This window comes from Rhea americana, unplaced genomic scaffold, assembly GCF_003343005.1.
Source record: "Rhea americana isolate MKP2758 unplaced genomic scaffold, rheAme1 scaffold_24, whole genome shotgun sequence".
Lineage (NCBI taxonomy): Eukaryota > Metazoa > Chordata > Aves > Rheiformes > Rheidae > Rhea > Rhea americana.
In genome coordinates, this window is record NW_028186357.1 from 3,666,338 (window position 1) to 3,686,560 (window position 20,223).

The window sequence follows — 20,223 nt, forward strand, 5'->3', positions numbered from 1 at the left end:
TGTATTTCAAGGCAGAATGAGAGTTCACATCTCACTAGCAAAGGGGTTAACAAAAATATAAAACTGCATGAGAGAGAAAGCACTCAATGCCTTGGGAAGTATAGGTTTACCTGTGAGRAACAAAAAAGTTGGTCTGTATCCATTGCATACAGATAGATTAATCCCAGCAAGGGTTGTACCCTAACAAGCAGCTAAAGTCCTGATGAAACACAATCAAAACTTAACAGTGAACTTTTCAAATGAGAGTTGTTTTCTTTTCCTCTTAAGGAAAATGTTGCTACATTTGAAAACGAACCAGGTAGAACGTTGCAATTATGTGAATCAGTTCTGTGGATATATAAATCCGTATCTTGATAGTAAAAGTGACAGAAAGTACTTATAGAATTATAATTATAGTTTGTAGGTCACTTAAATGCCTTGAACAGAGGGTTACTAAAGAGTATATGGCCATGCTGTACGCATAATAGCCTGAATAAATAGTGAAGTTGCAGAAGTAAGGCTAATGAACAGTAAAAATTATTAACGGGACATGGAGAGTGTCAGTGACAGAGCAGAACTGATCCACTTTTTCATATATATGGAGTGAACAACTATTGCAAATATTGTATGTGCTGTCATGACTTATGGACGCCTAAAAAAAAACCTGTTTGATAGTTTCTTCAGCCTCTCTTGAAACACAGCATGTTTRTTAGTGACTTTGTAGGCAGTGAAAACGTCTTCCACTTCTGCATTTGTTTGTTTTTCAGTCCCTGTTAAATRTCTATCAGAAATGCCCTAACCAAAATCCAAAACCCCAAAATGCATAAAGGAAAAGATCCAAATGTCACATGTAACTGTGTGCAATTAGGCAATCCATCAGAGCAAAAGCAATCAAGCCGCATCCCTCCCTCCCTCCCTCCCTCTCCTCTCCTCTCAGGAGACTTGTGTACATCTAATAATAGCCCTCCAAGAGCATTTAAAGGAAAGGGAAGAGAGGAAGAGCTGGGAGTTTTGACCTCATTCTAGAAAACAAATTGTCTCCAAGCACTGCAGTGCAAGGATGGCAGCCACCACGTAGAAGTTCAAAGAATCTGAGTTACACCCAAGATCAGCTGAAGCCTGTTGCAGCTTTTGGAGCTTGTGTGAACTCTTAAAGGCTCTAACAGCCCCATTCTCCAGCTTCAGTTTTCCTGCTGCCCTTCAGCCATACTTTCTGCATGGTTTCACAGCCAGCTTGTTCTGGAGAAACCATGGGAAAATCGGATCAGGTTTACTTCTAAGCCAGAYGTAATCCCCTGCAGCCATGAGCAGCACGGAGACCGTAGCAGCACCCRGGTAATCTACCCCCAGCCCCAATTCAAGTGTAAAATCCTAACTGTGTTCCTGTGGCAAGTATTTAGGGCACAGCGGTGTGGAAAGCACTTGGTTCTGTGATGACAATCTTGCACCAAGGACACTGGCAAGAGTTTCTCAGAGTTAATTGGTGTGGCAGCCACAGAGTGAGTAATGCTTTGCAGAGGTAAATATGCCCAGTGAGCTGGCTGGGACTATTCCTCTGCGTGAAGYGAAATATGTGCCTGACTGCAGGATGAGAGCTTTGTCTTTATACCTTGTGACCTTAAAGTCTAACTTTCACATATTAGTATTTTATTAATGTGGTTTATTTCTATGTATGTTTTGCTATGGGTGAATATACTGTTGTGAATCTACCTGAAATTATATTCTGCGAATGTGTTGGTTTCAGTTTGGAAGAAAGTCGTTCATGTACGTACTCCTGGGCATTTCTTTTGTTCGTTTTACTTTGTCAGAGGCTGACAGAAGATTAGCTGCAGTTTTAATGTGATCATTCTTGAAATTGCTTAATGCTTGGAGAAATGTGTGGGTGTTCTTCTTATGCATTTTCTTTAAATAGCAAGTGAAAACAATAGTGCAGGAATAAAAAAAATACACCGCAGGATTTTGTTCCTTCTCTGCCATTTTCATCTTTCATTCATCTAATGAGCTTATTTTTGTGCTCTCTCTTTTAGCCCCCTCCCTCTATTAACAAGTTCTCCCTAGATTTCATTGATTCTCCTTGCCCACAGTGGCCTCTTTTAATAATTTATTCAATATGTTTATTCTTCTGAAAGTACAGACTGCTAAGAGAGGTTGTGGAATTGTCATCATTGGCTCAAGTAGACACCCATCTATTAGGGATTATTTAAGGATAAGAAAATCAATCCTTCTGTGATTCAGGGGGAGGAGGGGATGGATTAACTGACCTGGTAGAACAGTCCCCTCTAATTCAAATTATTCTGWTTCTTTTTTGTTTGTTTGTTTTAAATTCTTTTTGATCTCAATTTCTTTTTTTTTTTTTAAGATAATGTTCTCTTGTGTTCATGTTCTTTGAAAGTACGAAGAATTTGCATGAACCAATTTTTATTAGTTCCCTTGAGAATGCTAAAAACTTCAATTAGGTCACTGTGAAGTCTCTTTTCCAGAGTGAAATTCCTTAATCTTCCTTAATAACTTAAATCTTTSAGAACTGATGTTGTTCTGCAATGCATTTTCCTCAAAAGTAATTATATACCAGCTAAGTTGCTACATAATAGTCAGTGCTGTGTTGTGCTCCAAGTATAATCGGTCCTTGGGTTTTATGGAGCCTATTAGCCCTGCTGGACTTGAAACACGTGATGGGCAGAGAGGTGCAGCATGGGAGACGCGAACTTCAGTTTCTAAAGGACAGGGCTTTCTGCTTACATGGGAACCTCTCGCAGTGTAAACTGATGTTCTGGCTGTATTTCGTAGGAGATCTGCTCAGTGGTGATTTTAGGATTATTTTAACAACAACAGGCAAGAAAATCCATAAACCATGTATGAATTAACAGGCTGAGGAATGAGGCAAGCTCAATCCATCTGTCTTTCTCTTCACGTATCTATTATTATCTTTGCCCTGGGTTTGCTATATTTTCCAGTGGACTGCCTCAAACAGTTTAATACTGGAAGTATTCAAATCCCAAATCCTAGCGTTGATCCCAGTGCAGCAGCAAGTCAGCCTCTGTCGTGCCAGAGCCCCCTTTGTGGCTGCCCTTCCGCTGGCTCCTCTTTGCCTTGTCGGCTTTGGGCTCGTTACGTAACCCCTCCTGCGCAGTTCTAGCTTCTGGAATTAAGGGAGAAGAGCCATCCAAATCCACTTGGGAAGGGGTGCAGGCGCAGCTSTCCGCCGTGCTCGCTGCGGCGAGCACGCCCTCCGTGCCTAGGGGTAACCCTAATGCCTCTGCTGTCTTTCATTTGCCTCCGTTTACTGACAGTGAACTTCCAGGGCTGCTGTGGCAACCTCCGTAAGGGCCAAGGGAGATGCCTCAGGCCCAAACATGGAGATGAATTTAAAGCCAAAGCTCCTTGAAGAGCTTTGATGTGACATCAAGAACGGTTTTATCTTCACTAAAACCGCACGTTGAAGGTCACAGAAGACTCTGTGGTCCATATAGATTAAAATGCTCCTAACAGCAGAGAAAGAAATGCAGATGTTCTGCAATTAACAGTATAGGCATCCTGCTCAGTAAGGGTTTGTAACAGCTTTCTGTCTCAGCTTTGATGATGCTCTTTCTGGGCACAAGATGATTCATGCTAAAAGACAGTGTTGATCAGCCTTGGTCTTATTCCATAATAGGTAGGTAAGATGGGGGGTTTTGGAAAATAAAAACCTCAGAAGGTTGGTTACCGTTCTTAACCGCTTCCATTTGAGGAGAAAACTGGGTGGATTTTGTATAGGAGCAGCAGAGAGATGCTGCTTCCTGCAAACCACCTTTTGTAGTTGCACTTTTTTCCCCATCTCTGCTTTTTCCTACTGCTCTTCCCCCCCTTCTGGAGTGTTGTCTCTTGCTAATAATGGTGCTGTTATAAATCAGCTCTGCTCTTCCAATGCTTTTTTTTCCCTTGAGTAACAACCCTTTAATCGTTCTGGAATAATTACAGTGATGTTTTCTCTCAGCCCTATAGGCATTATTTTGAGAGCAGGCACTGGCTTGGCACTGACATTGTGGATATGTGTGATTTTGGCAAGGAAAAAACTTAAAAATATTTCTCTTCTCCATTTGCTTTATTTCCTGTAAATCTCTATATCCCTCACTTCTGTTTTTCTAATCTGAGGTCRCATTTCTGCACATACGTTAGGTTACAACAGCATGTACATGGCAAAATCAAAATGTGTTCTGTTACCCGTGGCAGGGCAGCCGTGTCCACAAGTGATGTACCTGGGTTTTCTGTCCCTCTCGCTTCTCCTGAGAAGAGGAGACTTTGGAGGAGAGGATGGGGCCAAGACTAGTAGCTATTTCTAACTCTTCCAAGTGACCTTGGTCTCAAGACTGCAATTTGCACGGTGTCGCAACCCCTGCTAGTGCTGCACTGGGACTCCTTCGGGGAAGGAAGCCATCTCCTGAACCAGCAGTTTCTGTTCCAGAAGAGGCTGGAGCCACCTTCTGATTTCAGCAATGCTTGCTCTACTTTACCAGGCTAGCGAGATTGCCTAGTACTGGGGATCAAATCTGGACCTAATGAAAGGATTATCTCCAGGACACAGTCATCAGACTTTGTTTTGTATCATATCAGGCTGCAAGTATTATATAGTGTTGCCATGCCAGGATACTTTAGTGTCCTGGAGACTGGAAACAMGAAATATTTTGCCTCTTGGCTTGAGGATTTGTCCGTATTTGTTCCWGTCTAATTTAACTCTAGTTGGATTCGGTGCTTCCAGTTTCTAGACTCAGCTTAACTTTGGGACATACTCGTATTCTGAAGTATCTTTTGCTTCAGATACTGTGCTTTAACGAAACAGTCAGTGCTGGTAATAACTGAATAGCTGCTTTCTTGTAACACCCACTAAAGGATATGACAAGAAAAGRGGGCAGATTCACAGAGGACTTTAATTTTTGGCCAGGTTAAGAAAAAAAGAGCTTTAAGTTTCCTGGAATTTTACATGACAACCTTTGTAAAAGTCAACAGTAACCAAGTTTGAAGTAGGAAAAAGAGGTCCAGTTGCAGATAATTCGTATTATCAGGAAATGCAAGCCATTTTACAGTGCTGTACAACAGGCCTTTTTAAAACCCTTAGGTAGAGACTTAAAGGTCAAGTTTCTGGTGCTGTTAGTCATATAGAAACTCCAAGTATTAACTGCTTTTTCGTACAATTAATGCAATTGTCCTCTGGTAGGAATAAACAGCCACCATTTTAGCAAGGAGGGGATGATGGTGACAGTACACAGATTTTTTTTTTTTTTTTTCTTCCCCAGATTACCAAAATGCCATCATTGGAGATTTCTGCCCTCCACTCTTCTGAGGTGGGACCATATCAGTTCCACTGCTGCTGTGCTTAAAGAACAAGAGGATTTCAAATAGGGCTAGTGATGCATTAATAAGCTATCCTGGATATCTCTAGCCTAGCAACTGGATAAGCTGCAATAGGTAATGTGAAGACAGTGAAATTCTTGAGTATAAATTTAGCCCTGTTTTTAAAGTGGTTGGAACTTGCTTCCTGATTTCTCTTGATGGTGGCCCAAAATAAAAGTGATGAGCTTGTAGGACTCACAGGTTTCACAGGATGTAATTCGGACTTTCCAAAGTCAATACAAGCTTTGATTTGGGACAGGAGGAGGGCCACAAACGCATAGTGTCAGATGGCCTCTAATGAAAACTTGCTGACTGAAGTCACTGCAGGTTTGATTCCTGGTCTATCTGTGCTCAGAAAAAGCTACTGTGTAATTACCCTTTATGCAAATCAGCTGTAAGCCAGTTTTAGGTACCTCCAGATCTGATACCAAGTGACCAGTGGTTAGACTGCTGTACATCATGGTAGAACTTGTTTATAGTAGACTTCAATAAAAAATGGCCCTTAACACGATCAGGAACACTGATGTGATATAGAGAAACTGTCTTAAAAAAACATGAATAACCTACGCTTTATGATGCTTTATAAAGCCAGTCAATATCATGATTCTAATTTTGCAATATTTATGCTTAAACTTCTRCGGGAAACAAATTGGTTTTGCCAAACCAAGTTTGTTGAGTTGATGTTTGCAGTGGACACTCCAATCAGGAGGTCTGCTCATGCTGCTAGCATTCCTGTGCCTCCCGGCAAACAATACATATGCTGAACTTCAAGTGACCCAGTTGTCTCTGCTAATCGCTGGCTGATTACTAGCTAATCAGTGTCTTGTTTAGAGCAATGACGCCAAAACCACTCTCTGCTATGCTGCACTTGGAAAGTGGGATGCATTTTTGGTCATCGTCATTACGGGGCTCTGATTGCACTAGAGGTGGACGATGAAATACAGGCTTGTCCTATGTGGAGCCTTGCAGCTGTAGGTAACTCATGAGTGTTAATTTGAGTGTAGACTTCTACAATCCTTTCGTTCTGTAACAGTATACAATGCAAAAAGCAGCTTGTAACYATTTGCAAGCAAGGGTGCTAGCCTTAGCGTCTTTACACGGCTGCAGAGGAGCTGATGTTGGAGACTAGAAAAGAAAGCACATTCTGGAGCCAATACGATAAAATTTGTCTTGTACAGTGCCATCAGTCCAAAGGAGTCCACTGAAGTTTGTGGTCTTGGTTCAGTGTTATGGTGGAGTTGGAATTTGGTGTAGGGTCTGAAAGGAAGGAGTTAAATAAAACCAGGATTCCCAGATTTTTGTGCCTTCTGCACAACTAGTTCACACCCCTTGCAGRACCATTTGGGGTCATCCTTTCTAAACAGCTTGCTAGAAGGCCAGCAAAGGCTGCTAACAGGAGAGGTGAGGTGAAGAAATCCATACTGGTCTTGCTGCAAATAAGTCACCTCATAGATGTTGGGGGGGGGGAGAACATTGTTTAAATGTGAGTTTCTTTTTGTTATGGGAAGTTTATATAGTCAAGAGATAGGAGTTACAAACCCTCTTGCGACAGCTGCTCCAACAAGAGACATGGACAATTCCTTTTGGCGGCGTGCTATATGCTTCAGYGAACAAAATGTGCCTCTTAAAAACCAACATTATCCTTGTCCTTGGACAGTAGAGTATAGCCAATAGTTTGGCCTTTTTGTCAGCATTACTGAATAGTTAGTGAGCTATATAGGATTAAAGTTCACCCTTGAGATTTTCAAGATAACTTTCTGGTCTATACCAGAAACCTATTTACCAGTACCTATAATTTTAAAACAGGAAATACAGCCATTTTTTGCTKTACAAAGTTTCTTATGGTGAGGCACTCGCAACATGGTTTTCCCCACAGAGCTTTGCATGTCTAAGTCCTATRCTGACAGTAAGAACCAATGAACTTGTGCAAACCTGCTAGTTTCTACTGTGGAAATCTTAAAGCAGGCAGTGCTCTATTTTGCTGTTGATGCATTATGACCTAGTGGATATTTTTAAAGATCCTTTTTTTATTATTATTAATATATTGGGTTTTGCATTTTCCCTTCATTTGTTAACTTGCAAATGCAGCCACAAGAATAATCGGCTCTGAAGAGCAGAATACTTCATTCTACGATATCCCAGGCTAGCTAATCTGTGTCATTCATACATTAACTTTTAACTTCTTTAAGTCTATACTGAAAGGCTTCTGATCACAGGTGAAAATGAGTTTAACATACCACTTCATTAAAAACACTCTGCCTTCAGATCTTACTAGCAGTTGTGGCTCACTTGAGGCGCAAGACAGGAGCAGCAGGATCAGAAATGAGGCTTACTGGCAGAACTATGATATACGAATAAAACTAGCAACCTTCATTTTATTCTCTTTCACCAGTAACTATGGAAGTGAGCTGTCTTTTTTCTATGGTTATGCATCTGAGTGAAAAGCATACACATGCTGTTTTAAAACAACAGTTAATATCGGGGATGAAAAAACATGGTGTCCCTATCTTAAGATCTCTAAGCTATGGGTTTCCATGGACCACGGGGAGTGGAAAAATGGGACTGACCCCCAAATTTTCCGGACTTCTAGACTGGCTGACATTCTGATTGGGCTGTCAGCTATAAACTTGGATACATGTCCATTCACACATATCATAAACAGTATAAAATAGCAGAGCTGAACTTTGTTTTTTTAAAAAACTTGCTATTAGAAATATGCCAGGACTTCACAATAAAAGGGAAAATGTACTGAAATTTATGGGGTTTAAGATTTCCTCACAAAGTTAAAAGTAGGCTTGTGTTTGCTTTTTTGCCTGACCTTACTCACCTTTGCCAGTGAGCAGGAGCCAATTTCTAAAGGAAGTTGGCTTTTCCTAAAGGCAGATTTGAAATTTAGTGCATGATGTTAGAATTTCCTAGTATTTCGGTATGCCAAGAGCTCTTTCCATTAATTTGCCCAGAAAAACATAGCATTCAAGGTACATAGCCTTCAAAATGTTGTGAGAATTCAGCWACAGAAATATTTGCAACATTGAGCCCCAGATGTTAAAGTGAACATTGCTCAGGAAATAGCAGTCTCTGCTTGGGAGTAGAAAGACCAAGATATTCAAATCCCTCATGTTTCTCTCAGGCCATCCTAATGCACACAAACCCTTTGCCTTTCTTTATCTATTCAAAGTGGAAGATCCAAGACTGCTTTTTACTCTGTTTATATGGCATCTTGCATATTTTAGCCCCATGTACTGCTGTATTTTATATATATTTAATACTATTCAGGTAATAATTTTCAATTTTTCTTCTAAATGGAAGAAAATTGGACTGGAAGGACCAYACTTTGAACAGAAACCTATTTCTTTGCTCAGCGCTGGGAGAGAGGCAACTATTTCCTTTTTTCTCATAATGCTTTTTTTCTCTTATGTTTTTAGTTTTGCTGCTTGTCTTTTCCAGAAGGCTTAACGTAATGTTTGCAGTCTGCTTTTAATCCTTTCTTAATGGTAGATGAACCTCCCTCCTTCTTTGGAGTTAGAAATAGGTCTTCTCCTTGCTACTGAGARTTCATCTATTCACTTCATCTTAAATCTCTTGCAGTGCAGAGCAGACTGTTTGATAGTGCTGGGTGACACAAGTGCTTTTTTTAAACAACTGTTGTCTTTATTCTGGCAGTAAATGCCACTGCTGTTAAGTAAAATTGACTCCCACAGGAAAGCTTGAAGAGTCAGATATGGCTCTGCGAGTTCTGGCATACACTGTTTGGAAACCTTCTTGTTTGGTAGAACGTGTGCTTAGTCCCTGAACACACTGCTCAGAAACTGTTACAAAATATAGAAGACAATAAATACTAAGCAAGTTAAAGTTTTATCTGCTTTGAGAGATAGGAGTCAGAATGTCTAAGACACAAGGATTCATTTGACAAGAACAAGAGATCTCATAGCAGTGTTGTAAATGAAAAGCTGTTRGGCAGGCAGTACCTTCCCCAATGTCATGTTTTTCTTAGAACTGGAGCATACATTACACACAAATTTGAGATTATCTCTAACAATTATCTAAAATTAACTGTGGTTTTCTAATGAAAAACATTAAGAGGAGGATCTGATAAGAAGTAGGCCTATTTATAATACTTGCTACAAGGGAAAAAGGTTTGCTACTCTGAGTGAAACCAAAATGCACCATGTGTCAGAGTATAAAAGAACATTGGCTTCCTTTCCTTTACTTTTTAGTAGCAGTGCTGGGAGTTATCGTATCTATTGGTGGTTAACAGAAAAGAGCCAACTTGAAAAAGCAGTGTTCCCATTTCTGTCTCTCTCGTGCTCTATTGGTTTCTCTCTAAACATCTCTGCTCTTATGGGGCATGTACGCTCTGTGCAATGCAATACACTGCAAAGATCCCAGGCCAGCTCTGGGCTGACCTGGCCCATTTCTTAGCGCAGGAGGGTACTTGGGCAGCCAAAGGTTCACATCTATTTGGTGCTGCACCTGAGCATACCGCATGTGCATCTTGATTTTGAGCAGCATGGGGCTGCTCTGGTTGTGCTCCACCAAGCAGTGTGGGCATCCTGTGGGAGTACCCTTATCTTGCGGCCACTGGCTCTCTCCATACAGCATGCCTGAAGTGGTGGACCCCRAAAGCCAATGACATGAGCTCCTGTGCAGCCACAGGGCCATGTTCTTCTGCAACACCATATTCGTTTGTGTRTGACTTGGCCCAGCAAGTCCCAGCAATCCAAGACTGATGCTAAGGGACTCTGAACTATATGTGGTGCCAACCTGAATGTCATGTCTATCTGCTCATGATCATGGACAGCTGGTCCAGAGTAATCTGAGTGTGTGGAGACTGAAGGAGATTTTAACAAGARAAAGGTCACGTAATCTCAAGACTAGCCCCCTAATCCAGCATGCTGAATCATTCCAGCGTGGAATGCTCAGAGAGAAGCAAAAATTGGCATTATGTAACTTTTGTTTCCCTTAGTCCTAGCACCAGGTGTGAACCAAGCCATTGTGCTTAGAGACTCCTCCATGCTATAGAAAACACTAATTATGGAAGAGGTTTGTCAGCAGAGAGTATTAGTGGAGAGGTGGCTTCTTCCAACTCACGCTCTGCAATACAGGCCAGAGAAGCAGTTGCAGAAGAGGTGCTGTTTTCCTTGGCTTTCTGCACAGCGTGGACAGCACAGAGCTGGATTCAGGGACCTGATTCACAAACAAGGGAGTTGCAAAGAGGAACACTTGAAAGCTGTGATTACTAAGCCTGTCTGAAATTCGGCAGTTTCACTCCCTAGGGGCTTCTACATGCACCCTTGTGCACATAATTCCTTCACTTTAACTCAAATTTGAAAGAACCCAAAGACAGACAGCAAGAATCACAAAAATCATAATAGGTCACCTAAAATTTCCATGCTGAACAAATTCACATGCTGGTTAAATAAAAATATGTCATGCCACAGTTAGCCTGATTTGCTCAAAAGGTCAATGGATCTTGACAAACCTTCCAATGAACCTATCGTGGCTTCTAATTTGTAAGCGGCTCAGAAACCAGGTGGATTTTGTTGTGAGCCATTTTCCATCGTTCTGCTTATCAGTCATGTCATGTGAGCATGTGTAATTATTTTCACCTCATGTCGGCTAGTGCTGRTTTACTTTGCATTTGACTGGTCTTAAAAAAAAATTAATCTAAACCAAACAATCCTTAATGCAACCAAATGTTTGGATGAAGAAAGGGCAAACGTCCGTGTGTTTGTGAAAGCAGCACCAATAAAAATAACATAAACATCTAGCTATTGTAATGCCACCAGCCGATGTGGAATAGCTGGTTTTAACTTGTGGAGAGGTTTAACTGGTGGCAAGGTTTCTGAAATTCAGATACGGCTCCTCCACGAGGTTTGTACGTCTGACTGCTTTTTTTRCTTGTTTTCCATTTTTACAGATCAACTCTTAACTTTTAGAAATTTCCACATGAGAAATGTTTTCTCAGCTGCTAAGGCTAATTAGGAGACACAAGGATTGGTTTTGTTATATTCTCGTCTGAATAGGAGTGAAGTTATTTCATGCAATTTTTTACACAACTCTGCTGTGTGATGGGCTGCATACAGAGTAGTTTATTTATACCACTTTATCTCACACCTGTTTGGATACTGGCTGTTTTATGGTATTTAAACATACTATTTCTTGCCAATTGCTTTATCTCCACAGTTCCTGCTTTTGCTGCAAATGTTTCTTATTAACTCTAAAAGAAACATCAATTGCTCCCTGAGCATTATTAGCGAGGACAAAAATAACATAATTGTTAGTTACTTCCWACATGTTATCACTGCAGACCTATAAAACAGACATTCTTTCAAAATACTGTAGGGGCTCTTTTATTCTGATGAAAATAAATAATACATGTTCTAAGCGCTTATTATTTCCCTGGAATTTTATTTTTGAATGGAAAAGCCCCTGACTTTTTTTTTTTTAACACTAAACCTCACTGATATTTATGCTTTTCTGAGCCATTTTGTTGTGCCAGGTCTGAGCATACCTTTCCAGCTGCCAAAGCCCAGATGTAGTATATGATGTTGGCTCTGGCGTGTTAGCTTTTAACTTGGCAAGTAGGAAGAAAGTGGGGGTTCTCCCTCGCCACRTGCTATCATTGGGTTCAGCATAATTCAGACACGTCTGGATTATTCAAGGACCTTTGCTCACCTTGATCCCTCCAAGAAGAATCTGCTTTAGCCGTTCTACAGAGATGGCGTGGGTCAGATGAAATGACCTGCTTGAAGTTAGGCAGGTGTTGCTGTTGGCAGGGATGCCGCGCGCGTGTCCGTTCCTCTCAGGTTGCACCCATCGTGTCGGAGCAAGGGCTGCGTGTGGGGCATGCTGCTTCCATGCTCCTTAGCCCTAAATACTTGTCCTTGTAGGCAGACTGTCCTGGCACTGCTCTTCYCGAGGCAGAGGCTACTTGTGGGCTGAGCCGTTGGGCGTTAGGATGGCCCAGGGCTGGAATTCAACAGTCTCCCCTAGCCCCAGAATAACTTTATTGTTAAATTGATGGCCAGATAAACGTAAGACATGAGAGAAGTACTGAAGTACGTGTCCGTGATTGAAAATGTTTGGCTATTCGCCTCGGTGACTACGTGCCTAGTGGTGGCCCTTAATTCATTACTAGTGTCCAGCACGGATGGGCCATGCCACGGCTGCCTCAGGAAAGCGTTCAGCTTTCAAAGCAAACTGCTTCAACGGAGATGCTTCGCCTCATTTCTGAAGTAGGTTCTTTTATCCGTAGCCAGAGCACAAACAACCCACCGTCTTATTTTTGGGTGGTGTTTTTACTTGAGGCGTTGCTAGAGCTAAGCTTCATGGTCTTCTGCTTTACTGCTACTGTTTAAAAACCTGTCCGACTTGAAGACACATGTTTGTGGTATGTTTAGAGCTCTAACTTATCTCTTACTTCTTAACATCAAAATAACACAATTTTAAACAAACTAAATACCTGGCTATGTAGGTAGCCACATGTGAGTCCTTCAGAACAAAATTTGAGATCTACCAGACCTCACTAATTCAGGAGTTTTACTACAAAACGTAGAATTTCCAAAGGGCAGAATATCTAGTGAATCTGCCTTCAGTGAGCCTCAAGGGTTGGAGTTTAGACCCTAAACCACAAACTAAATAGGGTGGGTTGTTGGCTGAGTATTTTTGTCATTTCCTTTAGGTTTTGCTGTATCAACATGAAACTCAAAAAGCTCAATTTACATTTGCACTCAGGTGCATTTGCACTCCTCTTTGTTCAAAAAGAAAACAAACAAACAAATAAGCAAACCAGTTTTTCCAAGCTTATTCCCTGTGAGCCTAATGAGAGGTTTCTTGTGCTGAAACATCTGGTTTCAGTCACTGCTGGTTGTAGGATCCTGGCAATTGCTGTGTTCTTCAGACACAGAGAAAGTGGTGTTAATCCTGGGCCTGGGGAACTAGCGCAATTCCAGCCAAAATTGCTCTTGTGACTATRATCATTCATTGCTATTAGATATTTTATGGTACATCACAAAATGGATTCTTTTTCATACTAGGACTTCTTAAACTACTGGAGTGAGACTTTTGTGTAAGTGAGAAGTAGGTTCAAAACCTGTGCAAATTAGCTAAAAGGAGATGTGTGACTGATGAATCACATATGAACCAACAGCACTTGATTTCATTAGCTTTATTAATTTCCGTAATACATAGTGTGTAACAGGATCTCCATCTTCAAGGAAATGTTTCAGAAAAATTGCAGAGCAGAAGCTAAAAATTAACTTGATTTGGTTCAAAAATGTTCTAAGCTACTTGCATAACACAGTAAAGAGTGGTGCTTCTGCTCAAAAGTCCTAGGAAAGGTTCTCTCATACACTGCGGGCTAAGGTACTGCTCTTTGTAAGACTAGATCTTTAAATTGCATTTTAGTCAGGAAAGTTTTCCAAGTGCTTTCCAACAATGTATCACATTGCTCAGCAATTTAGGACTGACAGAAGACCATGTATACTAGTAGCAAGTTAAATAGGCCACAGGCAGGGGCCAGTGATAGAAAACCATCATCTTTCCATGGTTCAAGTTTAAAATCTGTTTTCTCACACTTTCATAATGTTTTAATATATTTTTCTTTCTTGAATTTGTTAACATAAGGGAAGAATGAGCTAAGCTAGATTTTGAAATCTGAACTCTCATTTTTTTGGTTCTAAGTCATTTCCAAGCCTGGAGGAGCACATGTGTTCTGCTTCCATTTGTATATAYTATACATATAATCTCATGAAAACAGTGATTCTTAGGAGGTTTTGGCCAGGAGGGTCTGAAATTCCTGCAGATTTCACTGCAGTTGAACACAATCCTTGTCTCAATTAACTCTCTCATTTGAACCTCAAAACCCAGGCTAACCCTAAATTGAATCCATCTCCAGGCATGAACATCATTCTCACCACTCTRTATTTTATGTTATATTTATTTTTAACATCGGTTAAAAGCAATCTTGTTTCTTTTGTCTGGACGGTTTTGTCCAGTTCTCTAATGTGCACAGTTTGTTCACCTCCAGATAACAARAGTTGCTCAACACAGCAAACAATATATAGACACAGGGGAAGACTTGTCAGTGTAAGAGTTTGTATATTCTTTACTATCACACTGAAGACATAAATCCTGCCTTAGTATTTTCATCATTCTACACAGTTGCTGGAATTATTTATCTAAAGCCACAACTGTAACTCTTGTTTTGCTATTTAATGCTTAAAAATCCTTAATAAATGTCAAAGCAGGAACAAATTGTTTTATCTATTTCGGCGCTAGTAATTAAATTGCCTTTTCCTACACTGAGACAAAAACTAGAAAAATGAGCACCCATCACAGATGCTCACCAATTGCATGTTTTTGTCAGCACATTGCAGAAAGGAAAAGCAATTAATCCAAACCTGAGTGTAATTWTTTACCGGGTAGTTTGCAGAACATCCATGCCCACTCTTTTTCCAAACTAGCCAATGTTTTGACTCAGAGAAGAGAAACCTGTAAAAAAGCCTGATATTTGTCAAATGCTCCAGTGTAAATAAAGCTATGTGGCTGTCTCCCTTAATTTACACCACTTCACAGCTCCTCTTACGCCAGACACCGTGGGCATAGCGAAGCTATCAGCATACCATCCACACCTCTGATACTTCAGTATCACTTTATCAGAAGTCCTGTTTGTAGACAGATAAGAAAGCCAATATGAAGTCGTTTGTCCAGCTCAAGCAGTAGCAATGACTCTTAGGTCTCCCCTTACCTGGGAATACCACGCCATAACCTCGCCCTTGGCCATTGCTGCTTGGAGTTGAACGTGTCCATTCAACCAGCAGAATTCGTTTTGGAAGGGATGGAAGGGCCTCATTCAAAAGCAGTTAATGTTGATGGTGTAAATTGCTGCTGGCCATGAGAGCAATGTGATGGCTCATACCAGCTGAGAAATTGCTCCTGCCTTTCCAAAACATTCTGGCTTACGTTTTGTATTAATATTTCGAAAGCTTCACATATTTTTAGAGTATGTTCCCAAGTCTGAGAGGTGAGTTGCTGGGAATTTGCTCCTAACATAGGTAACTTAAACCAGCTATTCAAATATGCGACCTTTTAAAATACTGCAGAATTTTGACATATTTCAGATCTTTGATGACTGTGCTTAAAAGCTGACATACATCCTTCTGTTTGTAAACTCAGATTATGAAGGGGAAGAAAACAAACTTGTATACTTGTTTCTTTAGTTACTATACCAGTTTTGGTTGACTTGAAATATGACTCTTTTTGGTTTTTGAAGGCGGAATTCTCCTGGGAATAATATTTTGCTGAAAGTCTGCTACAGATAGTTTGTGCTTTATCTGCTTAATGATAGCTGTTGTGATGCTTATAGAAGAGCAACTGGAAGGTATACTGCAGCCTCAAGAAGTTGTACTTTAACACCCTGATGACTATTAATGAAATACTTGAAAAATGATTTACAAAGGCAAGGCATTTCTTTAATTATTAGCTGTGTAGTTTTCATTGAGGAATTCTTTTCTTGACCTCCCTGGTATTTGGATAAGTCAGTTAATTTTATTAAATACTGTGGAGCTACATTGGTTTACATCAACTRTGATGAAAACTTTCTTCAGAAAATAAACATTAAAATATATTTAAAAGGAATACTTACTAGAAGAGCTTCACCTCTGAAAGTCAACTTTTTTCTCCATTATGATTTTACAACTCCTTAGAAAGAACCAGATTGTAAAGTAAGATTAAAGCACTGCATCAGTTCCCAATTGATTGCTTTACAGATGTTTAAAGGAAGTATGTTATCAATAGAGATGATTATCTCAATCAAAATATTCAGTGAATGCTAATGCTATTCTTTTCTCATTTAAATACAAAGATCAAGCCAAGACTCTGCTGGCAGTCAAAAAAAACCCTCCAATCAGCTCAGTTAAACAACCTATTCCATGAGTATTTTTTCATAGATTTGTTGTCTGCTCATATTTTTCATGCGGGAATCAGATGGGATTTCATGTCCTGCTTTAAAAGCACTACTTGGAACAAGATCAATGCACCTAGACCTGAAACACCAAAACCTCCAGACGGAGAAGTGATTGAGAATGGCCTGTCCTGAACTCTTTCAGTGGAAGAACCACTAACCTCTTTGATTAACAAAATATTTTTGGCCCAGAGATCTTCTGTTGTTTAGCGGCTGGGAATAAGGTTGATAAATATCGAATTTAGGAATTAGATAAACAGAATGTCTCTAAAATCAAAATATTTTTGTTCAGTTACCAACACTGTAAATGACRAGTACCAGCTATGCTTGGTGGCAGCCACAGTCATCAATCGGAAAGCAGCTACTGATGACATTTGCCATCTTTTATTATTTTTTTTCATAATTACACCACTTTGTGGTGAAATTTCACCCCACTTTGTGAGGCTTTCTAGGCCACCAATGGGGTATAGAGCAGAGCTGATTAACATGCCTTTAGAAGGTAAATCTAAACAGCGAAGCCTAGCTGAACTCCTCACTTACCTTGCTTGGCTTTKGGACAGGTCAGTAGGGGTTTATTTCTCTGCTACTTCTCCAGGTTATTTTTTAACAACTGCTTCAAAACTGAGCTGTTTTGAAGGGGACTTGAACTCATCCTATTTTTGACAGGGAAAATAGAAATATTTAGTGCACTGTCGATGGACTGGACCATGAATTTCCCCTCGCTCCCTCAGATTTTGTCTCTGGAGTGCTACACGGAGGCTAACATACCAGGAAAATGGAGGTGCAGAGCACCCATGAGGAGGGACAAGACCAAAAAAAACCAAATGGCCACAAACTTGCGTGCCAGATGTAAGTACAACCTTGACCTGATACATCCTGCAGCATATGCTTAGCATTTCAGGCAAGCGGAGGAGAAGAGCATTCRGATAATGGCATGTGGGCCTTACAGACCCAGCGATGGGCAAAAGGCATGGCTCATTATTCCCTCAAGGACTCCACATGCCAGTCTATGCAATCTGATTTGCAATCAATTGCAAGTGATTACACATTGTTTATCATCGATTGGCACAAGGAATCCTTGAGAGAATAATGAGCTGCAGCTGATGACAATCAGAGACTACTGTCTCGTTGCAGGTTTGATTGCACATGCTTCCACTGGTGCAATCGAGCACCCACCACCACCGCAAAGCACCACAATAAATAAATAAGTGAAGCGTGGGATCAGAAAGTGAAATATTAAAACCTCTTTTGAAAAACAGAGCCTGAATGAAAGTTCTTTGATACGATACAGCAAAGTTAATGTCATTGCTTTGGATTAGAAATATGAGAAAAAGATTCCAGTGTATTTTCCAGCTTACWTTTTGGCAAATAACATCTGGACACCAAGCAATCATTCCTTTAAATAAGTARGAGGAAAAAATTTGGACCAAGGCACCTAAAGGAAATCTATTATTTTTAAGTAAAACATTTAGCCRAGCTAGAGACGTAGAAGAGAGGCCATTTTGAGAGAATCAGCTAGTACCGTCTGCGTATCCCAAAAGCACCTGTTCTTCATAACATGCTGTTTGTCTACTAGCGAAAGCACAGGCAGAGAAACTAGCCATTATATAATGCTGAAGCCGTGAGCATTATCAAATGAATACGTAGCTCTTTACAGGTGAGATACCCAGGCCAAAACATTGTACAAAACACAGTCAAAATCACCGTAAGCCCACCTCRGCCAGGACCCTCAGAAAGGAGAGTCCGTTCCAGGCTGTATCCTGTGTTTAAAGGCTGGTGAGATTAGGGAAGGTCTCTTCGCTGTGTGAGCTGAGCGGTTTAGACAATGATYGGTGCCCGAGACAAACTACTAGAGCTATAAATTTGCTTAAAAAGTAGCAGCAACTGTAGTCATGTGTTGTACCTGGCTCAGTACCAATGGAAATGTGAGGAAAAATACACAGATTTCTTCATTAGGGATTTCATTTTTGGAAGTTTACATTCATGTTAAATCTTGAAAACTTTTCTGCGGGTCCCAGTGGTGTCAGCAGGAATTTTGCCATTGGCTTTGCTGGAAYTGAGGTTTTGCCTTCTGATCTGGAAATCAGCTCCATGCAAATGAAGCAAAATGGTTGTTTGAAGTCTTATGCTTCGTATAGCTGTCACGTTGTTCTCGCTGCCTCCCTGGTGGTCAGCTCGCTGCCACTGACATTTTGGACTCGTTCCCTGCATGCCAGGTTATACGTTCTCCTGGGATCTGACAGTCCGATCTTTAGCATTTCAGAGAGCACGGATTCCAGTTGGGTTATCCCACTTTGGGCGATTATGTTGAAAAGGTCAGCATGCTAAATGGTGCGAAATGACGCTGTATTTGAGGAACTATCAACCAGTGGCAGAATCTGTTGTCCTGAGACCTCAGTAAAGCTGTGAAGGGACTGGAGGTTTAAATGGTTTCTTGATGGGCCAGAGAAGCACCCAAGACCCCTCCAAGGGACCAGGATCCCCTTAGACTTTGTTGTTCGTGAGTCTCTCCGCACCTGCCTCCTTCAGAAAGCCTGACTGTAGCACTCTTGACTCTAAATACAATCTACCACGATCTTTTCAGTTAACCTGTCTCTCTCCACTGTGACACTGGAGTCCGGTTGCCCAGGCAGAACAGGCTCATGTCTACAGGCTCCCTGACTGAACCCTGATGTTAAAAAAGCACCCACAAAATGCGGTGCTGTCTGATAAATGACACCAAACCTGACTTAGCCTTCTCCTTCACTGCGAAATTTTAGGTAGAGCTCTACCGGCTTGTTAGTACAGAATACAATGTACTTGGTCTCAAACTGTAAATCAATATCTGTATCTGAAAGGTGACATTTCAACAACTGCGGAATGCTGGAGCCTGTTAGGATCATTTTTTTTAAGTGTCAGATTATAAACTTCATAAATAAATGATGAGCGCACCTCTTACAACACTGCATGTGTTTGTGTGCGCCTGTGTCAGCACCTTTCTGGATGTAAGCACAGTGACCCTGGAAAAATAGTCTCTGCTGTAAGTTATAATTAAGCAGTGAGATACTCTGGYTTTAAATTGTGAGCCATTTGCACTCAGAGCCTAGACAGGTGAGAGGTATCACAGAAATGTAAGGCTGGAAGAGGTCTGAAGGGGTCATCTTGTCCACCCCCTTGCCCCAAGGCAAGACCAGCATGTCTGTGGAGTTCATCCTTTAAACCGTCCAAGGATGGAACCTCCACAGCCTCCTTGGGCAATCTGTCTSGTGCTTCTGCTGTCCCTACCAGCAAACAGGTTTTCCCTGGTATCTAACCTGAATTTTCCTTCCTGCAGTTTAAGCCATACTGAAAAATAACCAAGCTGGGAAGTAAAAACAAAATACTGGGAGGAAAAGGATTCCTTTTGGAAAAGAGGAGCTGGATAAGAGGGGAAAAATGCTTAACTGGAAGATTGGCTTGCAAGAAAGTGAATATAAAGAGGAAAGGCTGTGCGGAAGGGCATGTGCAGCTCTGCACAGGGAAGGGGCTGGAAGAGGATATTGTCTGGGAAGAGTCTCTGAGAGAAAGAATTTTCCATTTAGGTGTTTCCCTTTCCCCATTTATCTTCCTCTTAATTTGTTTCTCTTGCATCTTCCTTCCCCCATCTAACTGAGATACAGTTTTTTTCCATACTTCTCCTTTGGTTTTATTGACCAAAGAATACACTAAATTATCAGGATACAGTGTGCCAAGTGAATTTCTGAGGTCAGAAAGTGCAAACTAGGGTCATCAGTTAGTGTAGCTGAATGGATACACGAACAGCTGTACACAGATTTTTGTGTGCATGAAAAAAAGAGATTTTTCAGACCTCTGTCTCCATTTGTGCATGTCAATACTTACTTACACCCCGCAGCCAGTTTAAGAAGAAAAATGTTAACAGATCTTCATATTTT

At 40.8% G+C, this 20,223-nt stretch overlaps 1 long non-coding RNA gene across 1 annotated transcript in view; it reads left to right on the plus strand.

Moving 5' to 3' along the window:
* LOC146595068 (uncharacterized) overlaps positions 1–20,223 on the plus strand; it is a 558,681-nt gene that overhangs the window by 436,218 nt on the left and 102,240 nt on the right. The window contains exon 10 of the long non-coding RNA XR_014896018.1: positions 17,044–17,161. This is a non-coding gene — a long non-coding RNA (uncharacterized LOC146595068). The remainder of the gene's footprint in view (positions 1–17,043; positions 17,162–20,223) is intronic.